The 22,455-nt window shown below is 40.6% G+C and overlaps 1 protein-coding gene across 7 annotated transcripts in view; it reads left to right on the plus strand.

Annotated features, from left to right (window-relative positions):
• Esr1 (estrogen receptor 1) overlaps positions 1-22,455 on the plus strand; it is a 435,477-nt gene that overhangs the window by 277,976 nt on the left and 135,046 nt on the right. The window lies entirely within an intron of this gene.

Raw genomic sequence — 22,455 nt, forward strand, 5'->3', positions numbered from 1 at the left:
AAAAATTTATTTATGTGTGTGTGTGTGTGTGTGTGCGCGCGCGCGCGCGTGCAGTCAGCTCAGCCCACCAGGGGGCGGGGCTGGCTGGCATGTGGTGTTGGGGGATTGAACCGCGGTCCCTGTGCTGTTAAGCTTGTTCTAGGTAGGTGCTTTAGACCACTGAGCCATCTCACCAGCCCACAAAACACTGTTTTTGATAAAACTTTTTTTAAAATTAATTTTATTGAGAAACAAATAGCAATGAGACAGTTTCAAAACCAATTAGTAGAACAGTTTCAATAATTAATACATTGTATATTGTTGTCTTTATAGTGGTTATTCATAGTGCAAGATGCAAACATGATATCCTGTCCAAATACTAATAGCACAAATCTTTCTTCTCATTGAATTAAGAGAAAGTAGATGTATATCTCTCCTAACTATTTTGTATATACAGATACAAAATGGTCCTTCATTTGTATCCCCTTTTCTTGTTTAGTTTTGTTAGAGATGGGTATTCCATGCCATTCAAATATTGTAGGTGTGTGAATTCAGCAAAATACTCCAATATAGTTCCAGTAGTCCATAATAGTAGTGGGTTATCCGTAAGACTGGCAATGTCAGAAGTTGTTGACTTGAGCCTTTTACAGCTCAGCATATTAATATGGCTTTACAGACAAAACTCATTTTTGACCCATTTTAGTTGCCCAAAAGATTTGGAGTAGACAATATTATATTGCATAACCTCAGAAGTGTTTCATACCAATTAATCTACAAAAGTTTTTGATATTGAAGACTATTGTTTAAGCTATCTCAATTATTAATAAACATTGTTTTCTTTAAAGATCTTGATAAAGAAATGAGCTAATAATAAGTTTGTTTGTTGAATGTCAATTATTTCTCCAACCTAGTTTAAACATAATATTTGAGGAAAGAGGAAATACAGTAGAAATAAGTGAAAGCATCAGTCCTTTTAGGAAAGTATGGAAAGATCAGTGGTTGAAATGATACTTTGGTCTCTCTGCTAATTCTCTCAGAAGTGGTGTTTGTGTAAAGTTGGACTGTTACTCTTGTTCAGAGAGAACAACTCCCATTCTTAGGGAAGTAAGACTCCTCCATGCCAAAATACCCATCATGCATACTCAAGAGCAAAATCTCTTTTGTGGACTTAGTTATCAAATGAGTAGTAGATTTAGAAAGAGAATCTTTCATTTGGTTTCTTTCAGAAGATGAAATAATTACTGATGAAGCCTGGGATACTTTCTTATAAGACTGAAAAATGAGGAGTTTTATACTTGCACTTCCATGGTCACTGATAAGTTATAGGTTGGGAAAATGTATGTCTGGCCTTAGAGACTCTCACAGGTATTTGTACATATGAATATATGTATGTGTGGTCATTTGAATAAGGGACCAGCAGTTCTGTGATCCAGACATTTTAGATGGGTGTTCAGTCCGCTGATTTGGGTGCTGGGGCCTGGGCTACATGAAAACATGGGATGATTTGGGTTTCTTAGGGTCAGTTCGACTGGCACACAAAGGTTCCTGGCCGTCTTTAGAGTTAAGAGTTCTATGGATCACTTAGATATGTCTATGTATATAGCTACATTTTGTATAAACTTGGATCTGGATATTATGGGGTAATAGATTTTCTTTTATCTTTATATTTGTTATTGTCTTGCTTTTATACTTTAGAAGAAGAAAAAATAAATGCACAAAAAAAACCCAATGGCCAAATTCCTGACAGCCAATTCTTGGTTATAGTTAAATTCTTTTTCTTTCTTTCTTTTTTTTTTTTTTTTTGTATTTCAGGTAAGGGTCTACAGGGTGTTCAGGGTCTCACTACTAGATTGGACTCATAATGATCTGCCTGTTTACAGCCTCCCAAGAGCTGGGATTACAGGCATGCTCCACTATGTCCAGTCTCAGTTGCTATCTCAGTACGTTCCCGGAGGCAGGACCAGCACGGCAGGCCCAGAGATCAAACCCCTGGCTCCTGCGCCTGCCTTAGCAGGTGCTTTAATCCCCTGAACTTTTTAGCCGTTTGTAATTAATTTCTATTCTTCTGTAAACATGTATTTTCCTTTATAAAATTTTGACGGTATTAGTTTCAGAACATTGCTGAACTCAAGTATAAACTTTTCATGCTTATTAGGAGATTCCTATCATGATAATTTTATAAATATAAAAATATAAAGAGAATTTGAAACAACTGGAATTAAGTTCAGTTATGTTTCCAGTCAATGGAGAATTCAGGACAATGAACTTCTGAATTTGTAAATCAAATTGAGACAGAAATCAAAGGAATGAAAAATGCATTTTTTTTTTTGGTCCATGTGTAACCATGTTAAACCCATAAAGACAAATTTATGGTAATAAGCTATGTAAGAAAATGACTTTGTAACTTAGTTCAAAAGACTTGAGTGGTTCTGAACTCCTTGGACCAAACTGTATTTCATTAATTGATTGTTAAAAGAAAGAAATATAAAGGCAAAAATGAAGCTATGCATAGTCACGTCCCTCATGACGATGTTTTTGTTAGTAACAGGGTTCATAGGTGATGGTAGTTCTGTAGGATTGCGTTGCCTGGTGGAAGGGTAGCCAGCTGGGTTCATTCACGCTGTGATGTTCACAAAATTACAAAATCACCGAAGGGAGCATTTCTCAGGACGTATTCCTCTTGTCAGGAGACTCATGGAGCTGTGAGTGTGTGAGCGTGTATATGTGTATGTGTGTGGTCGTGTGTGGGCGTGCGTGTGTGTGTGGGCGTGAGTGTGTACCACCATTGGAACATAGATGCAAGTCAAAAGCCTTATTGTCAGATCAAGCAGAATGAAATATTCATTAATTTTAAAAGGATGAAAATGAGGAAACAAACTTCTGGAAGAACTCTGAAGATGATTGTCAAGCTTTTCATTACCTTTTTGTATCCACATATTATCTGTCATTTTAAAAACTCATTGAAAATTACATACAGATGTTGTGTTTATGTGCTAATAATTTTAAAATAACAATAATAATAATTTTAAAAAGTGGACTTTTTTTTTTTTTGTGGAATGGGGATTGAACTCAGGCCCTTGTGCTTGCCAGGGAAGTGCTTATTCCACTGAGCCATCTCCCTGGGCCCCTAAAAGGTGGAATTAAAAAATGTTATTAGTAAGAATAGCAAAAAAAAAAAAAAATCTACTGGTACCTCAAACCTAGAATCAACTGTATATCAGCTCTATGATACAAAAATCCTTGTGGGACTTTTGGCTTGCCCTCAAGATGGCTGTTGGCATAATAGAAAATATGAACTGAGTTCATCTTGAGTGATAAATTTTACTAAGTAGAATCAATATCTTGGGCTATTTATCATTCTAGAATTTTTTTCCCCTAAGAACATCTGAGTGTAGTTTTTGACTTGATATCTCTCTTTACTAAAAATGGAGATGTGAAGAGATTTTGAGTCAAATATATCATAAAATGTGATAGTCAAGTTTCAAATTATAAAAAACTTATGTTAAATCTGGCTAATGATGACTTCGGGAAATCCATTTTTTTCTTTTCTAATTTAAAAACAATAGCAGCACGAATGATGACAAAATCTACCAGTTGAGCTCTGCAAAAGATGCTTTTTATTTTTTATTTATTTATTTATTGATTTTGACGGAACTGGGGATTGAACTCAGACGCTTGCGCTTGCCAGGGAAGCACTTACTCTACTGAGCCATCTCCCCGGCCCCCAAAAGATGCTTTTTAGAAAATAACATATCCGCACATATTTAGCTACAGAGGTAGCTTCATTGTTTGCTCTGAATTTACTAATCTTTGACACTTTATAGTCTACCCATGAGTGGAGATTTACTTTTAAAGGAACTATGTTATTAAATCTTCATTTACCTTTCTGAAGATTAGTAACTATGTTAAACCCATAATTAGACAAGTTTATGGTAATGAGCTATGTAGGAAAATGACTTTGCAACTTTGGTAGTTCAAAAGACTTGAGTGGCTCTGAACTCCTTGGACCAAACTGTATTTCATTAGTTGATTGTTAAAAGAAAGAAATATAAAGGTAAAATGAAGCTATGCATAGTCAAATGTTCCTCATGACGATGTTTTTGTTAGCAACAGGGCTCATAGGTGTAAATGACATATGTGTAAATGACAGATAACATACAGATACACACTAGTTTAACAAGAAACATACTAGACACACACATGTGCGTATGTGTGCACCCACACACTTAGTATGGAAACATACTAGTTTAACAAGAAACTAGTCTACAAATGTAACATTATTTAACTGTAGGTCAAAAAGGAAAATACACAACTTCAGAGTTGTTAGAATTTTAAAAATCACCATTGCACTCAGTTGCATCATTGAGTAGATTCTTTGGTTTACTGTTCATGAAATGCCTCTGATGTTTTTCACCGGGGAGATCTCACCAACTGTCACTTGAATCTGGCACCACTCCTGCCTGGTGTGCTGGAAGCGTGGCCCACACCAGACAGTGAAGGCCAGGTGACAATGGAGCTTGATCCTGCAGGAAATGTTGCCTTAACCACTACCTCATTCTTTAAATGGCAATTTACTGATGTCTGTTGCCTCCCTTTCCTGCCAGTCCTCTCCTCACTGCTGGAGGTGTCTTGGCTCTCCACCATTTTCTTTGCACTCTCCAGGCTCAGTTTTGGTCTAAGGGCAGAAGATTCTGATTTTCTGCATGTGCCTCCCTCCAGCCCCAAGCTCGGGGTTCTGCAGTTTTGGCATTGTCCTTAAGGGCACTTTCTTTTTGGGCTCAGGGCTGCTTCTGCTCCCAAATTACAAAGATATCCAGTACTTAGCTTATGTGACTCTGATACCTACCTGCATCATTCAAATTTACCAGTAAACTGAAAGACTTGAATAGAAAACAAAAACAAACAAACAAACAAAAAAGTGATGGGACTTTTGAAACTCCTAATGTTAAGAAATTTAAGCCCTTCCCAAACTCAGTTTTTCCCCTCAGTTAGAACTGTACTTTAAGGCTATGCTGTTCCTTTTTTTTAAAGTCTCTGTTCAGCACCCACCAGCTGTTCTGCAATCACTCGGGCAGCTACAGCAGTGAAAGTCCACATCCAACCTTTCTTTCTTAAGGGGCAGAGCAGTGTGCATAAGAGTGTGCACACTCAGACCCTGGGGACTTTCTTGGACTTCTGCTTTCTGTCAGCAGGTTGGTTTGCTTAGTGTCACTGAAATCTTTCATGAATAAGGACAGGCAGGCAAGGAGAGAGCACGATACCTCCATCTGGGACTTGGAAGCTTCTTCAAGGAACACATTCTATTCTGGGAGATTCCAGGGGCTTGGCAGGGCTACCTGGTACTCTGCTTCCCAAGTATATTGAGACCCCTGGACTTTGCTCTCTGGCTGTGTGGTTGATCCTCAAAAGCAGTGCTTTGACATGGCACAACAGTGAGGAATGTAGATATTTGGGTGACAGCCTAGAGAGAGGTGATAAATGTGTGTGCTTAAATAAGCAAGATTCACTGTTTAGATTTTGCAACTATTGGGCCAGCAAGGTAGCTCAGTGGACTAAGTCCTGCTCAGTCAAGTGTAGTACCTGGGGTTTAATCCCAGGCACCACATGCTGTGCCAGCCCTGCACAGCCCACTGAGACCAAGCGTTGTGGCACATGCCTGTAATCCCAGCACCAGAATCGTTCCAACGCGAATAGGGTCCACCCTCTGGACTGTAGTTTACAGCTTCCTCTAGAATGCTGAGCTCTGTTCAGCCTCCCACTACTCCCACAGAAGCTCTGGGGGAGATGCCAGGAGAGCAGCTCCTTGCTTGATCTTTCGCATACATGCAATATTATTTGACAGATGTGCTCTGATTCTCCAGGCCTCTTTATGATAGGGTCTCAAGGACCTGTTTCAGTGTGTCTAGGGAGGTCCCAGAAACTGCCCGTTTATTTCAAGCACTATATGTGTGGATGTGGGATGTCCCCAGGCCACATTATGGGGAATATTGGCCCTGATTTTTCCACTGCCAGCGGACACTGGCAAAGAGAAAGTCAGCTTTCATTAACTTTTTTATGTGTGAAGAAGATATATAACTACTGAGGAGTGCCATGGGTTGAACTGCATTGTCTAAAAAGAGATATGTTGAAATCTTTACCCTGCGGACCTCAGAATGTGACCACATATGGTAAAAGAATCTTTATAGAGGAAATCAAAAATCAAATGAGTGCATTTGTCTAGGCCCTTGCTCTGGTGTCCTTATTAAAGAGGAAATTTGGACCCAGAGCTGGACATGTGCAGAAGTGGGAAGATGATTTGAAGGGGCCCTGGGAAGAGATGGCTATGAGACTCAAAGGATGTGACTACCAGCAAAGGGCCACTGAAGTTTGCTGGTAGAAGTCAGAGCCCTGGAAAAGAAAGAGTACTCTCTCCTAAAACCACCGGAGAGTGTGGCCCTGCCACAACCCTGGCTTGGGCCTTCTAGCCTCCAGAACCGTGAGATGGTGGACTTCCATTGTCTTTTAAAAAAACATTGTTTAGATATTTTATATGGCATCCATGCAAAGTGTGTTAAAGTGTCCTGTAGTTTTGAGACAAAAAGGAGCGCTTGCTGTAAGGAGGCACTTGGGCTTCCTGGTGAGCCTCGGCTAATCACTGAGCCCTGCGGGTTCTCTTTGCTGCTCACGCAAGTGCTTCACCTAGCTTCTGGCCTTGAGGCTGACTCAGAAGTGTTACAGTTCCAAGCCTCTACCTGGAAAACACCTTGAAAAAAAAAGTCTAACCACCAGAAGGATGTTTTCAGCTTTCATAGCTTCCCCCTCTTACATTTGTATTTTTGAGCTGTTTGAATTTATCCTGGGATAAAGTGTGAGGTAGGGCACTTACGTTGCTTTCACACAGAAGGCTTTCACACGGAAGGCTGCATAGTCGTTTTGATTCTCTGTATCAAACAGCACCCTACCGAAGTATTTAAAGACTTTTATAGCTGACCTTCCATGTTTAAGAGCTTTGTTAATTTTTCTTCCAATTTTGAAGAGTTTTTAAAGTGAGACCAAAGAATTGACCACTAATTTACATATGTGGTTATTTTTCCAAATTTTGAAATAAAAAAAACTGATCTACTCAGTGTTGCACATTTTGATTAATTTATGTTAACTGAACACATAGTGCTACTTCTCTGTCTTGTGGGCAGATACTGAGCAATTTCCCTTTCCTTTGGGAAATTAAGAACAAAAATTCATGAGACTTGAGACCTTCAGGTGCGATTAGTGCTGATGGAGTGGTTGGGTGATTTACTGTCTTCTCCACTATAATAGGAGAGCATAACCGTTCTCCAAGGCAGAGAAGGAAGGATGTCTAGGCTTGCCTTTTATCTTCTCCTGTCTGTTGTTGTAGGTGTCCCCAAATGGTCTGGTTCTGGGGCTTCAGTGTTCCTGCTCCTTCTAACTTACTGAAAGAGTTAGTGCACAAAGAGCTTCTGCCAGGCATGTTTAGGCTTATGAGTTCCCAATTTCTTTCTCTGGGTTCCAAAGGCCAAAATATTCCGTTTTCACTCTGCAGGACCAACAAAGGTCACACTTTCACCAATATACCTGAAACCAAGCTAGTTGTTTTTTCCTTTCTCCCCTTTATGAGAAAACTCCTTTGTTTCTCCTGGTCCTTTCCAGTCCTCAAGGATTTGTACCCAGCTTCTGATCCAATATTGCATTCCCCTGTGCCAGGTGTGTTCCTCTTCACTGCGTGCTATTAAGTCTTTCTCTTCAGTGTCGCTGGATTCAGACTTCTTCACCATTTTGCTATTACCAGCTTGGTTATATCCTATTTTTTCAAAACCAGATTACTATGTCACCTTGCTAAATGATCTTTTAATATTCCAGCCTCTCTCCTCTTTCATTTATTTATCATGGCCAAAAAGCAACAAGACAAAAATGGTTTTGGTAAGTCATCCTTCCAAAATGCTATACTCTCTGCATGGATATTTCTAGGGCTGCTACAACAAAGTATCACAAACAACTTGGCTTAAAGCATCAGAAATGCATTCTCTAACAGCCTGGAGGCTATGAATTTGAAATCAAGGGGTGGCAGGGCTGGGTCCTCACCAAAGAGTCCATATCTGACTCCTGCAAGCATGTGTTTAGTGGCAGCTGGACATCTTTGGTGCTCCTTCCCTCACAGCTGCGTCTTTCTCACTGTGGCCACTATGGTGACAACACCTGCTGTTCTCTCTGGGTGTCTGTGTCCAAATTTCGATCTTGTAAAGACACCATGGATCTTGTGTTAGGTTGGACATAATCTTGACTGGACTACATCTGCAAAGGCCTTGTTCCTATTCAGAGGTTTCAGGTGAAAATGAATTTTAGGGATACAATGATTCAACTAAAAAGTTGGCACTGGGACCTTATCTATGTAGTGATCACATTAACAAATGAATGAGAATGCCTTACAGAGTATAGAGTATAGAACTAGTTTATGCAGTAAGATGCTTAAACCCAGGATAACATTTTTCGGACAGGCCCTTGGGATAGGCATCTATAGAATGCCTATGTACATTCTAACATGATCTGCTTAACTCAAGCAATCTCATTAGCCCATCTTTCACCTCCCTCTACCCCAGGGTCCTCTTTATACACTGTACTCATTTATTTCCCTTTTGTTTGAATATTTGCGTCTCCCCTTCTCTATTTCACATTAATATTCGTTTTCCCCTATAGAAGCACTATGATTGCTACTTTATGAAACTGCAGATTACTTAACAATACAAATTCGCTTTGAACTTCCTCAGTATGGGATGGCATTTTCACCTCACTCATATTTCAGTCTTCCTTCATAGTTAATGACCAGAGAGCTACAAAAATGAAGAAAATTGGTGCTGCCCATAATAAGACCTAAGCAAGTGAGATTATAGAAAATAATGAGTAGGCTGGACGTAATGTCACAGTGGGGTATAATTAAAAGGAAAATAATTTACCCGTTTCCAATAATCAATATCTTTCTAGAGAAAGCTCACTAAATAGATTTAAAATTTGTTTCATACTACCTTTGTATTCTTGTTCTTTGTAGGAACCCCAGGGCTCTGAGCAAAGATTTGCATTGTAGTCTTTACCTTAGACTACGCTATAAAAATGACTTTATTTTTGGCACAATTACTACTTTTTCCACTTACTCTGTACCTACCCATCAGGTGATCATGTCAAGCACTTTAGTGTCAGTATGAAAAGAAATCTACTCCCTCGAGCAAGTATTGGAACACTGAGACAGATTACAAAGAACATGTCTTAGAAGAGACATTTCACAGAAATGTGTTCTTTTTCTTTAGAGCAAATGATTTATTTCTTGTCAGAGACTGTGACATTCTTTTAAACTGATTCGTAGCTGGAAGGTGGTAGCCATCGGGGAATAGGTCTTCACTCCCCATCTGTTTTGGTTGCACAGAGAGTGGAGAATTAGAAAAAGTGAAGTCTTCGTTGCCCATGGCCTTTGAACATGAACAGTGAGGTAGACACAACTCAGGGTGTTGCTAGCTCACCTTTACTTGGTGTTCAGTTCCCCTTCTTCAAAAGCATGAGTGATTTAATTAACTGCTTCTGTCTGAGAGTGCCTAGTTCCAAGGGATCATTGGGTTTCAGTTGTGTTATCTCAGGTTATTAAATGGCTCTGACTGGTCTTCTCAATTTCAATGTTATTGATTGATTGACTGAGTAAATGAATAAATGAAGGATCAGTTGTTGCTGGAGCTTTTAGCTAGGGCCTGGGACATGCTGAGCATGTACTCCACTGCTGAGATACATCTTTAGCCCATGCTCAATTACAAATTGGATACTTCTTTGAGGTATACTCTTCTTATTTTTTAAAAATGTATTTAGTACAGGGTCTACAGGATCTCACTACACAGATTGGACTTGTAGTGATTCTCCTGTTTGCAGCCTCACAAGTGCTGGGATTACAGATATGCACCACCATGCCCAGTCTCAGTCCCCATCTCAGTGCACCCCAGGGGTGGGGCTGGCACAGCACACTAGGGTTCGAACCCTGGCTGCTGCGCTCTGCCTAAGCAGGAATTTTACTCTGCTGAGCTATCTGGCTGGCCCCATAGTCTTCTTTTTAAGTAGATTGCTTGATGTGTTTAAAATTTGTTCTGTTTCAAAATTCTTGAGTTACATTAACCATGATTTTGCTAAAAAACAAGTGACCTTATCCTTCTGGCTTTGGATTTATCACTTAGTTTTATCTAGCAGAGCCCTTAACATGATAATGGAGCAAAACAGAAGTGTGATTACTAAAGAAAAGTGACATTTAGTAAAATGGTAGCAGTGCCCTTCTCTGGGGGGAACTAAAATTTCTCTTTGTAGTACTGCATGTGTCCATTATGTGACTATTTTATAACCATGAAATCTAATAAATGGTGGGCAGTTCCCTCTCTACAGAGTGTTAAAATTGTCTCTTCTTGGAATAGTATGTCATATTGTAACATGTGGTTCTTTCTACCTGGTCAAGATGTTTTCCTAAATTTCCTTGGGGCATTTGAAACTAGTAGGTAAATGCTTTAAATTTAAAAGCTTATTCAAGGGCCTGTGCCTCATCCTTAGTGGAGGACATTTTCTAAAGCATGTTTTCAAGTTCTATCTGTCAGTGTTTCTCTTCTTGTATCAATGAGGCAGAAATGGAATATCATCACGTTTTTGTTTCTTTATTGCTGTCAACAATTCAGAAATATGTACTGAAAAGTATATTATCTTTTCCTAAGTGGATCTTGAAATTCCCCAAACTGATCCAGAACAATGCTGCTTTAGCATTTGGCCTGCGAAGGAGAAGGCTCCAACTGAATCTGATTATGAAAACTCTTGCATTTAAAACAGCGTACATTCATGTGTGATAAAATGCAGTCAGTAGTCAATTAGTATCCAGCACATGCGTATCAAAATTCATGGTTCCAATTCTGTGAAATCAGTTTGATTTATCTAGAGATTTTTAATTGTCTTGCCTAACAAATAGGAGGACTACTCAGAGAGAATCTTTAGCATATGGTGGTCATCAAAGCAAGTACATTTTTATTATTAACACAGTTAAGCAATTTATGATTTGCCTGAACTATTTTTAATAAATGCAACTTTGAAATATAGCACAGAAGCCATAATTTTTAAAGAGAAGGCATATTTTGGAGATGGACAGAGGTCATAATTATAAAACAGTGGACATTTACTTAATGCCACTATAGTAAGTATGGTGAAAGCTGATTAAAACAGTAAGCCTTAGGTTAAGTGTATCTTACTCTAACAAAAATGGAGATATATTTCTATGAAAAGCAAACAGACACTGCACAGTATGTTGATCAGCTTTCCATTGTGATAAAAATATTCCTGAGATAATCTACTTAGAAAGATGTGCACTTCGTCTCACAGTTTTAGAAATTTCACATTGTGATTGGTTTGCCCTGTTGCTTTGGGCCAGTAGTGGTGCATCACAGAGGGCGTGGGAAACAGCAAAACCGCTCATCTCATGGTCAGGCAGTGAAAGAGAGCAGGAGAGGTCTAAGTCCCCCAGCCCACTCTAAGAGCCTGTGCGCAGGGACTTAGACAGCTCCCGAAGGCCTCGCCTCAGTGGTACCAGCCTGGGGAGCAAACCCTCACATATGGATAGGCCTTGGGGAGACTTTCCAGCACAAAACATAATGCATGGCAAACAAATAGATGAAAATGATTCTAAATTCAGAAGTGATTTGTCTATCCAAACTTTAAATGTGATTTTTTTTGATATGAAAATACACATTTTTAAGGAAGATAGTTTTGCAGAAAGAGAAATAGGTGTCACTTTGGGCTCCTATGGAGCTTTATGTGTGGTAAGAGCACAAACGTTTCACTTATTTAACAGTAATTTGATGAAGTCCTTCTTTGTGCTGGGTACTGGTGTGTGTATGAAAATACACCAGAGAACAAATTTGACAATGTCTCTGCCTGCTGAGAACTTCCATGCAATATACCAGGTGCTGAATTAGGAACATGAATGTGGTAATGATTGTCTGCCTCTTGTATATGTGGAAGAATAGAAGTGGGGCTGAGCATGTGCTGCACATGTGACAACAAATCGTGATTGTTATGGTTGGAAATGAAATGCTCTCCGAAGGCTTGTATGTTGAACACTTGGTCCTCAACACAGCAATGTTCATAGATTAAGGTTTTGAGAACTGATTGGATGATTGATACTAGAATGGACCATTGGAAGGTAGAAACTGTAGGACAGGCTAGTTGGAGGAAATGGTTCATGGGAGGTGTGAAGGGATCTTGTTGCTGGTCCTCTCTTTATCTCTCTTCCTGGCTGCAATGAGGTGAGGAGCTTTGCTCTGCCACACCCTACCCTCCCTAATGGTCTGTCTTGTCATAGGCCCACCGCGATGGGGCCAAACCACCATGGACAGAAACCTCTGAAGCCCTGAGCACACCTAAGTTGTTCCTCCTAAAGCCAGTTGTTCCAGGTGTTGTCACGGGATGGGAAGCTAAGCAACGCGGTGGCTAACTGCATTAGACCCTGCTCTGCATTTGGCCTGTGCTAGCTCAGTGAATGCTTCCTTCCTACTCATCTTGTGCATGAGACTGTGAGGCATAGAGAGGCTAATAGCAGAGGGGTTTAGTGTGAGATAAACAATTTGTATTTTTAGAACACTCTTGTGTGCAAACATGATTATTTTTGAAGAGTTATAGCATTTTCTCATTCTTTGATTGGAAAATCCTTCTCTTTTTCCTCTCCTGCCATGTGACATATACATTACTAGAAAGTTCTGTGTATTGCATCAAGTGAAGAACACAACTCTACCTTCAGGCAAATGCAGGCCTTGTGATACACACTCAGTACTGTCAGTTATTCTCATTGGTTATTATTATTTTTTAATATATTTGGTAAAGGGTCTACAGGGTGTATGGGGTCTCACTACATAGACTGGATTTGTGATTCTTCTGTTTTCAGCCTCCCAAGCACTGGGATTACAGGCACGTGCCACTACACCCAGTCTCAATCCCCCTTTCAGTGCACACCGGGGGCGGGGCCAGCAGAGTAAGCCAGGGATTGAACCCCGGCCTCTGTGCTCTGCCTAAGCAGGCACTTTAGTATCCTGAGCTATCAGGCTGGCCCTTCTCATTGTTTTTGAGGGTCTTGATATAGTTAATTTTTGATTGCAATCCTGAAGGACTATCATTGAGTTACACAATAAAATTGTGCGGTAACCCAGCATTTTCCAAACTAGGGCAGAAACTGATTTTCAGAATGCATTTTCAACTTGCCTGTTACACCATCTGCCTTTGTGGTATATGACTTTCTTTTCTAATAATCTTCTTGTCACCAACCAAAACCCTGAAACCTGATTGTTGTTTCTTTGGTTTCATTTTGTTTTGCATTTACATAGTGTTGCAGTTAAGAAAAGCAGACATTTTCTGAAGTGCATCCACTGTCATCAGCTTTCCATGTTAACTTTAACTAGAGAATTGGGCTACATTTAAATACTTAAGTTATCTGAAAAGTTTAAAATATGTATGCATGCAGAAATCTAAATTAAATAGGCAATTATAGAGGAGAGAAAGAGTATCTATTGAAGAATACATCCTACTTTTAATATAGCTGTTTTAGAGTTAGCATTAACCTCACATAACAAGCTGCAATACAGGCAGCTTATACAAGATGAAACATAAAACAAACCTGAACTTCTTTTCCCATTTGTATTGCAGTTCCGTGGTTAAAGAGCCCAGAGGCCTTCTGATTTCCTGTTGCCATAACTCAACACAAGGCATCATTTTTTTTTGGTGGGGGAGGGGACAGAACCGAGGATTGAACTCAGGCCCTTGTGCTTGCCAAGGAAGCACTTATTTTACTGAGCTATCTCCCTGGACACGGCATCATTTTTTAAGATTAATGCCTGGTGGCTTCTGAGGCTTTACCATAATGGCTGCTTCATAGATAGCAGCAAAGCAGGGTTGGGGAAGCCATTTGTTAGAAGGAGTCTTCTTGGAAGTTTTACACAGCACTTCCTTTTGTATCCCTTGCCCAGGACTGCGGAAGTACCTGACACTAAAATCCCTGAGTAATTTAAATGGTTCATTCTTTTGTACCTGAAATAAAATCCAAATTCTATTAATAACTACAGTTGAATAGGTATTTCTCAAGCAAACAACAATCTCTGCTACAATAGTAAACTAAAAATAATTTCAGAATTGAATATGCTACTTAATGAATATTCTGACTTACTGAGTCAGATAGAGCATCACAGGAAGAACGAATCAGAACATAGGCTGAGGTGTGGGGGCACCTGGCCGTGCATAATAACACTAAATGTATATTAAGGTTATATTGGAACAAAAAGAAAGCTACTATTTATAGTTTTTCTAAGATTTAAGCTTCTTTATACAACTTAGGTACACATAATGACCACATTCATTAGAGGGACTTTGTATCTGTACATGGGATATCTTGATTCCTCTTTTCTCCCCAATCTCATCCCCTCTCACCAAATCTCCTTCCTCTCCCCATTCACAAAACTAAGTTTTCATGTGTTCCTTCTTTTCTTTCCCTTCCTTCTTTTTCTTCCCCTCTCTATTTCCCTTTCCTGTTTGAGCAGTTTCTTCTTAGCCCCTCCAAATTAAAAGACCCCACCCGAATATGGGCGTCTGAGATCCACGGACATTTCTTGGAAGCACAAGTGGCAAATAAACAGGTGAAAAAAAAATGTTGAACATCATTGGTCATTCAAGAAATGAAAAATAAAGCAGATGTTATCTCGCTCTAGAAAGAATGGCTATTATCAAGAAAGCAGCTAGTAACAAATGCTGGAAGGGCTGTGGGAGAAAAGGAACACTTCTCCACTCTTGGTGGGAGTACAGACTGGTATAGCCACTGTGGAAATCCGTGTGGAGACTCCTTGAAAAGCTACGGGTAGTGGCCCCATTTGACCCAGTTAACATACCTCTTCTGGGTATTTTTCAAGAAGAATTAAAAGCATCATGCCACAGTGATACACGCATACCTGTGTTTATGGTGGCACAGTTTGTAATTAACTAAATCTGAAAAGCCACCCAGATGCCCATCAACCAGTGAATACATAAAAAAGATGTGGGTATGTTTTATAGAACTGAGTATTACTCAGCCATAATGAAGGATAAAATTGGACATTTATCACAAAAGGGACAGACGTTGAGATCGTACTCACAGGTGAAATACATCAGACACACGTGTAAATATCGCTGTTTTCCCAGTGTGAGAAACTGAGCATGTACATGAGCACATAAACATACAGTAGATGTTATGAAATGGGAAGAAATCACTTGTTTTATTATTTTCACAACATCCCTATGAGTTTGATGTTACAGACAGGAAAGCTGAGGCAGCAACTAGGTGGCAAATAACCTTCCTAAGCAGATCACAAGCTAAGCAGAGGCAGAGCAGCAGGCAGCCGGCTCCTAAGCAGGTACCTCTAAGGGCCCCTCCATGGCGCCGTTTCATTTCATAGTTCAAGGAGCAAATCAGGATGCTGCCGTAGGTCATCCTGAGGATTTATTGACAATTGAAAGGTCTGTGAAAATTTCTGCCTCGCAAACTTTTTGGCTTGGGGGATTTGTGCACACATGGTAGCAGTGTTTGCAGGGTTTTGAAAATATACACTATAAGGGCTGGCTAGATAGCTCAGCGGATTAAAGTGCCTGTAAGCAGGTGCAGGGGCTGAGGGTTTGATCCCCAGGCCTGCAGTACCAGCCTCGTCCCCAGGGTGGGCTGAGACGGCAATTGAGACTGGGCGTGGTGGCGCGCGCCTGTAATCCCAGTTCTTAGGAGGCTGTAAACAGGGATCACTATGAGTCTGATCTAGTAGTGAGACCTTGAACACCCTGTAGACCCTTCCTTAAAACAGAAAAACTATATAAAAACTATATATATACATATATATATATATATATATATATATAATCAAAATGCACGCACTCATATCTGCCTTTGAGAACAGTTCTTATATTGAAGGGGAATTTTTCTCTACATAAGAGAAGGTATTCAGAGCACAACAGTAAAGAAATATTACCTACTTGTCTCTCGGAAGTATCACTCCACTGACGGGGCTTCCGGAGCCATCTCAGAGCTGGCTGAGAGCCAGTGTTTTTGATAGCCTGGAGTGTTTGCATGATATCTACTTTTACCCCCTTTGGGGATTCAGTGCTAAATTTAAAGTGGAGTACTTCCACTGGAAGAGATAAAGTTGATGCAAGTTGTGTACGTGTGTGTGTGCAAACATGTATTATGCGCCTGCATGTGTGTGTGTGTACATGTGTATGTGTGCATGTGCATGTGTGCATGTGTATGTGTGCATGTGTGTGAACATGTAGCTATACAGACATTCTGTGAATCTACAGGGATGCTCACATTGGCAACGAGAGTACAGTGGGGTGCAGAGGAGGGTGAGGAAGGCTTGGGTCACTCGCCAAAGTGCACACTGGTGGAGTAAGGACTTGCCAGTTTGGGACTGCGCTATTCAACAGGAAATGTTTCTTCTGCACCTCTTCCAACCTCAGGTGCAGGGCTTGGCTTGGTTGCTCCATGTTTGTTTGAATTGCTCTATTAATCAAACTTCGTGAAAGATCACTCAATCATGTGTGACAGTACATACTCCTAATTGTTAGAAATCACTGGTGCATACACATTTTTTCTATCCATGAATAGCCACAGACATGTATTTTCACATAAATTTTTCTTTTCTTAAAAAATCTTAGGTTAGATAATCACAGCCTCTTTCCTTGTTTCTCCTCTCCCCACATTTGGGTCTTCTTCTTAATCTGTGTATCCCATCGTGTCACAGAAGAGTCCCATCACGTGCTGTGGGTGGCTCCTGTGTGGCCCCTTGCTGTGGAGGAAGGAGCAGACTTCAGTTCTGAGAGCATGAAAAACCAAGCTGTGGAGTCTCCCTCGATCCTGAGTGCTGGCTGTGAGATCCACAGGCCCGGGACCCTCACATGTGATCGCAGTGTGCCTCAGTATTGTTTTTATTATGACTCTCTCTCCTACCCCAAGAGGAAAACTGAACTGAATCAAACTGGGTTTGATGGAAACAATAAAATACTAAGTACTATTTTACCAGCTAGGTTGAGTTTGGAAGACCATAAACCATTGTAATAAGACTCCTTGATCTCCATCATTAACTTTTACCCCCCCCCCCAAGATAATAATTACCCTGACAGGACATATGCATTTGTGTAAGGTGTTCACCACTTTTTGTGAAGGCTAAACACTGAGAAACATGACTGACACACATGTGAGCTATGTGTTCAATGTTTACAAATTCATGGAAACCAGTAGAATTTGAGTTCTATAAAGACAAATTTTTTTATCCATTGTGTTTGCTATTATATTTCATAGATACTTGGGAAATACTTTATTTTTTTGCTCCTCGAATGCCTTCAGGGCACTTTTGGCTGGCTGGAGTGTTGTGGGGATCGAACTACAGCAACCTGAGGCTGCCAGCATTGTGGAAGCAGCCACTTAAAGAACTGAGCTAGGGCCAGGCCCCCGGGAAATACTTTGGAATAGCATTTGGTTAAGAAAATGCAAACTGATATATGCATTCATTATCCATTAATAACCCAGTATTTGGGGGTTGTTAAATACCTTTTCAGTCAAGATTCACTGAAGGAATTGTATTAGTCACATTTCAGTACAAGGGCAAAACACCTGACACTCGTAGTGAAAAGGAGAGTGGCTTTGCTTTGACTCATGATTTCAGAGAGTCTCATCCATGACAAAGGGGTTGTCTTAAAGGGGGAAACAGCAGGGCTGAGGAAAGCTGTTCAATACCTGGTGGCCAGGGAGCAGAGAGAGTGAAGCTGAGGACAAGAGCACACACCCTTCCACGTCACTCCCAGTGACCCCCCTCTTCTGACCGCACAGCACACTCAGCTATGGATTCATCTGTGAACTAACCCAGTGATGACCATAGCACCGCAATGATCAAGTCGCCTTCCAGAAACTCCGCCTCTGAATTCAGGAGACATTGGGAGGGTTGCATCTTAAATCTAAACCATAGTTTGGAAGGGTACTAGGCATAGTGCCTCAGATTTTACTGATGTTCAAATGGGATCTTCACTTAAAAAGTATAAAGAGACACTGCCTCTAGCCACCAGATTGTGTTTGGAAATGGAAGCTACAGATTTCATTTATGACTTCGTGTATGCATTAGTACTCAGTGAGTGTGCTACAAGTATCCCACTATTCTACATACTACAGTCCAGAGGGGAGATTTAAAAAAGGCAAACACAATAGACAAATCAGCTTCTTATTCAGGGAAGCTGGAAAGAGTGTGGACAAAGGAAAATAAGAGCTATAAACCTTAAAATAGGGCTGCTGGGGTAGGTGAGGAGTCAAGTTAGAACAGAACCCCTGAGAGAGCTGTGTGTGGCAGCTATAGGAGGAGGTGAGAGAGCTGGCCGTGGAAGATAGCAGCAATCCATGCCAAGGGCCAGCAAGTGCACATACCTGACAGCAGGAACAATTCTGGAATATTCTTAGAACAAAAAGGAGGCCAATATTGGAGCAAAAGGATGCAAGAATAGGAGGCAAATACATCGATAGAGTTAAGAGTGGGAAGTCATGAGAGTCCCTGTGGCAACTATGGTTTTGTTTTTTATTCTGGAAAAAAGGGGGGAATCATGGCAGGACTTATGTTTTACTAGTGTTCACTTTGCTGCTGGGTTAAAAACAGATCCAAAGGGGGCCAAGGACTGAGGCCAGAAGGGTAGTGAGGAGCCTTGTGCAGCAACTGAGTGAGAAGTGTTCTGTTGAGAGTGGCAGTGGAGAAGCAGTAATGAAGAGTCACATCGGGAACTTGTCCTAAGGTGGAGCTGACTGGATTTCCCTGATGGGCTGGGTGCAGTGTGTGAAGGAAAGAAGAGCATGGAAGATGTTTGTTTTTGTCTAAAGAATCAGAACATGGAGTTGCCGATAACTGGTCTGGGTAAGTCTACAGGTAGAACAAGTTTTTTTTTTGTTTGTTTTTGTTTTTTTTTTTTGCCAGGGGAATACTTTATTTTTTATTTTTTGCTTTTTTTCCATAATTTTATTGAGAAACAAATAGCAATGAGACAGTTTCAAACCAAATTGGTAGGACAGTTTCAATAATTAACACATTGCATACATTCTATCTAGTGGTTATTTGCTGTACAAGATGCGGACATGATATCCTATTAACAAACACTATTAGAACAAATCCCTGTATTCTTTAAGAGAATGTAACTATATATCTATCCTAACCATTTTGAATACACAGATACAAAAATGAACATTCATCTATATCCCCTTTTTCTGTTTAGTTTCATCATTTGAATATTTTTTATGAGCAGAATATATTTATTGAGAAAGAAAGCTCCTGTCTGAAAGAGGGATAAGAGCGGGAGCCCAAGCGGATAGTTCCCCTCGGATGTCATCTGAATATTATAGGTGTGTTAACTCAGCAAAATATTCTAAAAGAGTTCAGTAGTCCATAATAGTATTGTGTCTTCTGCTTGACTGGCAATGTCAGAAATTGTTGACCTGAGTCCCCTACAGCTGAACATAACAGTATGGCTTTACTTTTTATACTTCATTTTTATACTTTTCTGCTGGATGGTTAAGACCAAGATGAAGCAAGACCTATACAACAAGAGTTGTAGCTTTTGGGTCTGATAAGGTCAGTGAAATCCCCTCAGGATTTATCCTGAGATCCTGTACCTCACATTGAGAACAAGTTTTTAGAGAGAAAAAGCAGTCTAGAGTTGGCCATGCTGAGCTTGAGATGGCTTAGAAAAACTGAGTGGAGATGTCCATCATTTGGAAGGAGGTCTGGACATAGTGTGACATTAGGCATCCTCAGCACAGAAAGAATGGATGAGATCGCCAGCGGAGCAATCGTAAAGGGAAACATGAGACCAAGAACCAAGACCTGAGCTGCTCAGACATCAGTCAAATCAGAGAGAAGAGGAGTAGGCAATGGAAGGTGACATGGAGTCCACCCCACTGTAGCATCTTGACATAAATACAAAAAGAGAAAACCATCAGCCATGGCAAATGCTGCTGTCAGACTAGGCTCCATTAGAGTGGTACGTTGTTACCCTCTCAAAAGAAGTACCAACAGAGGGCAAAATGTAGGCATAATTTGAATGAGATCTTGAGAAAATGGAGTTAGTTCATTGGAACAAATGAGTATAACCAATCTTGCAAAGGAGGGAAAAGGAGGAATGGCCCCTGTGAAATCAGCAAGAAGACAGGAGAGTAGTACCCTAGTGCACAGGAGAGGGATTGTCTCCAAAAGGAGAGTAGGCAGGAAAGCTGAGTTGAGGTGCGGTGCTCAGCTGGGGTGGGTTGTGTGATTCTATGAACATTCTCTTCTGAATGCTTCAATTTGTAGGAATTTGGAGGAAAGTCACTGGCTCAGAGTGAGTCTAGGGAAGGTTTGAGAGGCTGGAGTGGCAGGAGTAGGTGGAAAGTGGCTTTCTAGGAGAAAGAGGAATGGATGAGGACAGATGCTGTACTCTGGGCCTGCCTGATATTTTGGTGGTGGATATCTATGTCTGCCTCAATCAGCTGCTCATATGGGTAGCAGAGGGTTGGATTTAATCTGGACAACTATTCTGGAAAATGGATAGAATAAGCGAAGAGAAGGAACATACTGCACATACAAGAAGACTTGAATCAACGATCCTGGGAAAAGCAATAGGGCAGAGGGAGAGAGTGTACTGCCTGTAGGCAGGGAGCAACAACAGTGACTAAGATCTATGAGATGATGACTGTGCCTTATAATCAGGACCAGGGGCTTCTCGCGTCTTGTCAGATTTCTGTGACCTCAGGGGCATCCCTAAAGTTGAGTTTTGAATGGATTCTTCAAACTTGGGCATGCGTGTCTAACATTCTGCCTTCTCTGAGTGCTCTAGGATGCTCATACAGGAGTGTTTCTGTGGTTGCTTAAAGCTGAAGTGGGCTATCCAAACATACATAGGACTGCTCTGTCTTCCCTAAGGAACCACTAGAACCACCAAACGAGTTTTCTGACCCATTATTTTGGGATGATGCCAACTGTCTGTACATATCCCAGCTGTGATGTTGGGCCCTTGGTTAATGTAATTTCCTTTCAAGTATAACCACTTACCATCATAGTCTTACCAGAAGTTCACCGGTGATTGGGATTCCTTTCCCATACAAATCAAAGCCCCAACCAAGGAAAAAAGCCAAACCACATCAACTAACCAGAGAAAACAATGTGACTTTCTACCACAATCTCCTGCCACACAGAATCCTTCTGGCTTATTTTTTCTGAAATGTAATAATGCACCTATTTTCATTCAGTGTTCTGGACACATATGTAGTGGACCCTTTCTATTTCTTGTTTCTTTTTTTTGCAGTGGGGGAGAGGCCATTCTCACCATTTCCCATTGATGAGCCACAATCTGGTGCCTACAGCTTAAGGGAAGAGAGGGTTTGCTGGCTGACTCCATGGCAGGAAGCATATGCTGGATGGTCTTCCAGAGAAGAGCCTCTTGCGTCACTGTGGTCAGGATGCAGGGAATGAAGAGAGGAGCAGGGCAGGCAGGGAGACACACCTTCCAGGTCACACCCCACAGTGACAGCCACTCCTGACCAGGCCTCCCTGGTAACCACACACTCAGGCATAAGTTCATCAGTGCATTGATCCATTGATGCAAGTGGCACCCCCAAAAGCCTGTGCTTTCCCAAATCTTCATCTCTGAACAGTGAGACTTTAGGGCACATTCTCTGTTTAGCCACTTTTTAAGCATTTCTTCAGTTTTTATCTGCTAATTCTTTCTGTGAATTAAAAACCAAAAAATTCATTTGACTTGTTTTTACTTTCCAAGAGATGCTATTTGTTTTCTAAAGGTTTCTTTTAATTATATATAAAATGAATTATAGACATACATATTTTTGTCTAGATTTTGTTTGCTGTTGAAGTGTTATCTTTATCTCTGATGATATTCATGATAGATTTGTAAAGCCATTAACATCTGTTCCCCAACTCCCCCCTCTTCCTTCTTGCTTTGCCTTGCTCCTTTCTTCCTTTTATTGTGCTCTCAATTTGAAGGCTTTATCATGAATATTTGGCCCTCATTTCACTTTTGGCCTCGAGGAGCTAAAAATGCTAATTGGAGCTCTGTGTGCAGTTTGAGTAGGGATTGTGAGAAGTGGGCCTCACCTGAGTGTCTTTTCTAGACTGGTTCGTTCTTTCAAGTGCACAACTTCCCACTCTTTCCCAGGGGCGAAAGCCTCACTGCCTGTTTCATGGGGGTGAAAGTGAGGATAGAGTAACTCCATCATCCAGAACATAGATTCATTAATGTGTTCATCTTCCATCTTTAAACCTCCGTATCTCCCACACACTTGGTGCCAAAGTACAAAGCATCTTAGGTTATGTTTCTCTGGAAAATAAAACTCAAGTTATTCAGAATGTTCACCATTTTTATCTGTTTATGAAGGTTTTTTTTTTTTTTTTTTTTTTT

The sequence above is a fragment of the Octodon degus genome, unplaced genomic scaffold (assembly GCF_000260255.1).
Source record: "Octodon degus isolate 3935 unplaced genomic scaffold, OctDeg1.0 scaffold00246, whole genome shotgun sequence".
Lineage (NCBI taxonomy): Eukaryota > Metazoa > Chordata > Mammalia > Rodentia > Octodontidae > Octodon > Octodon degus.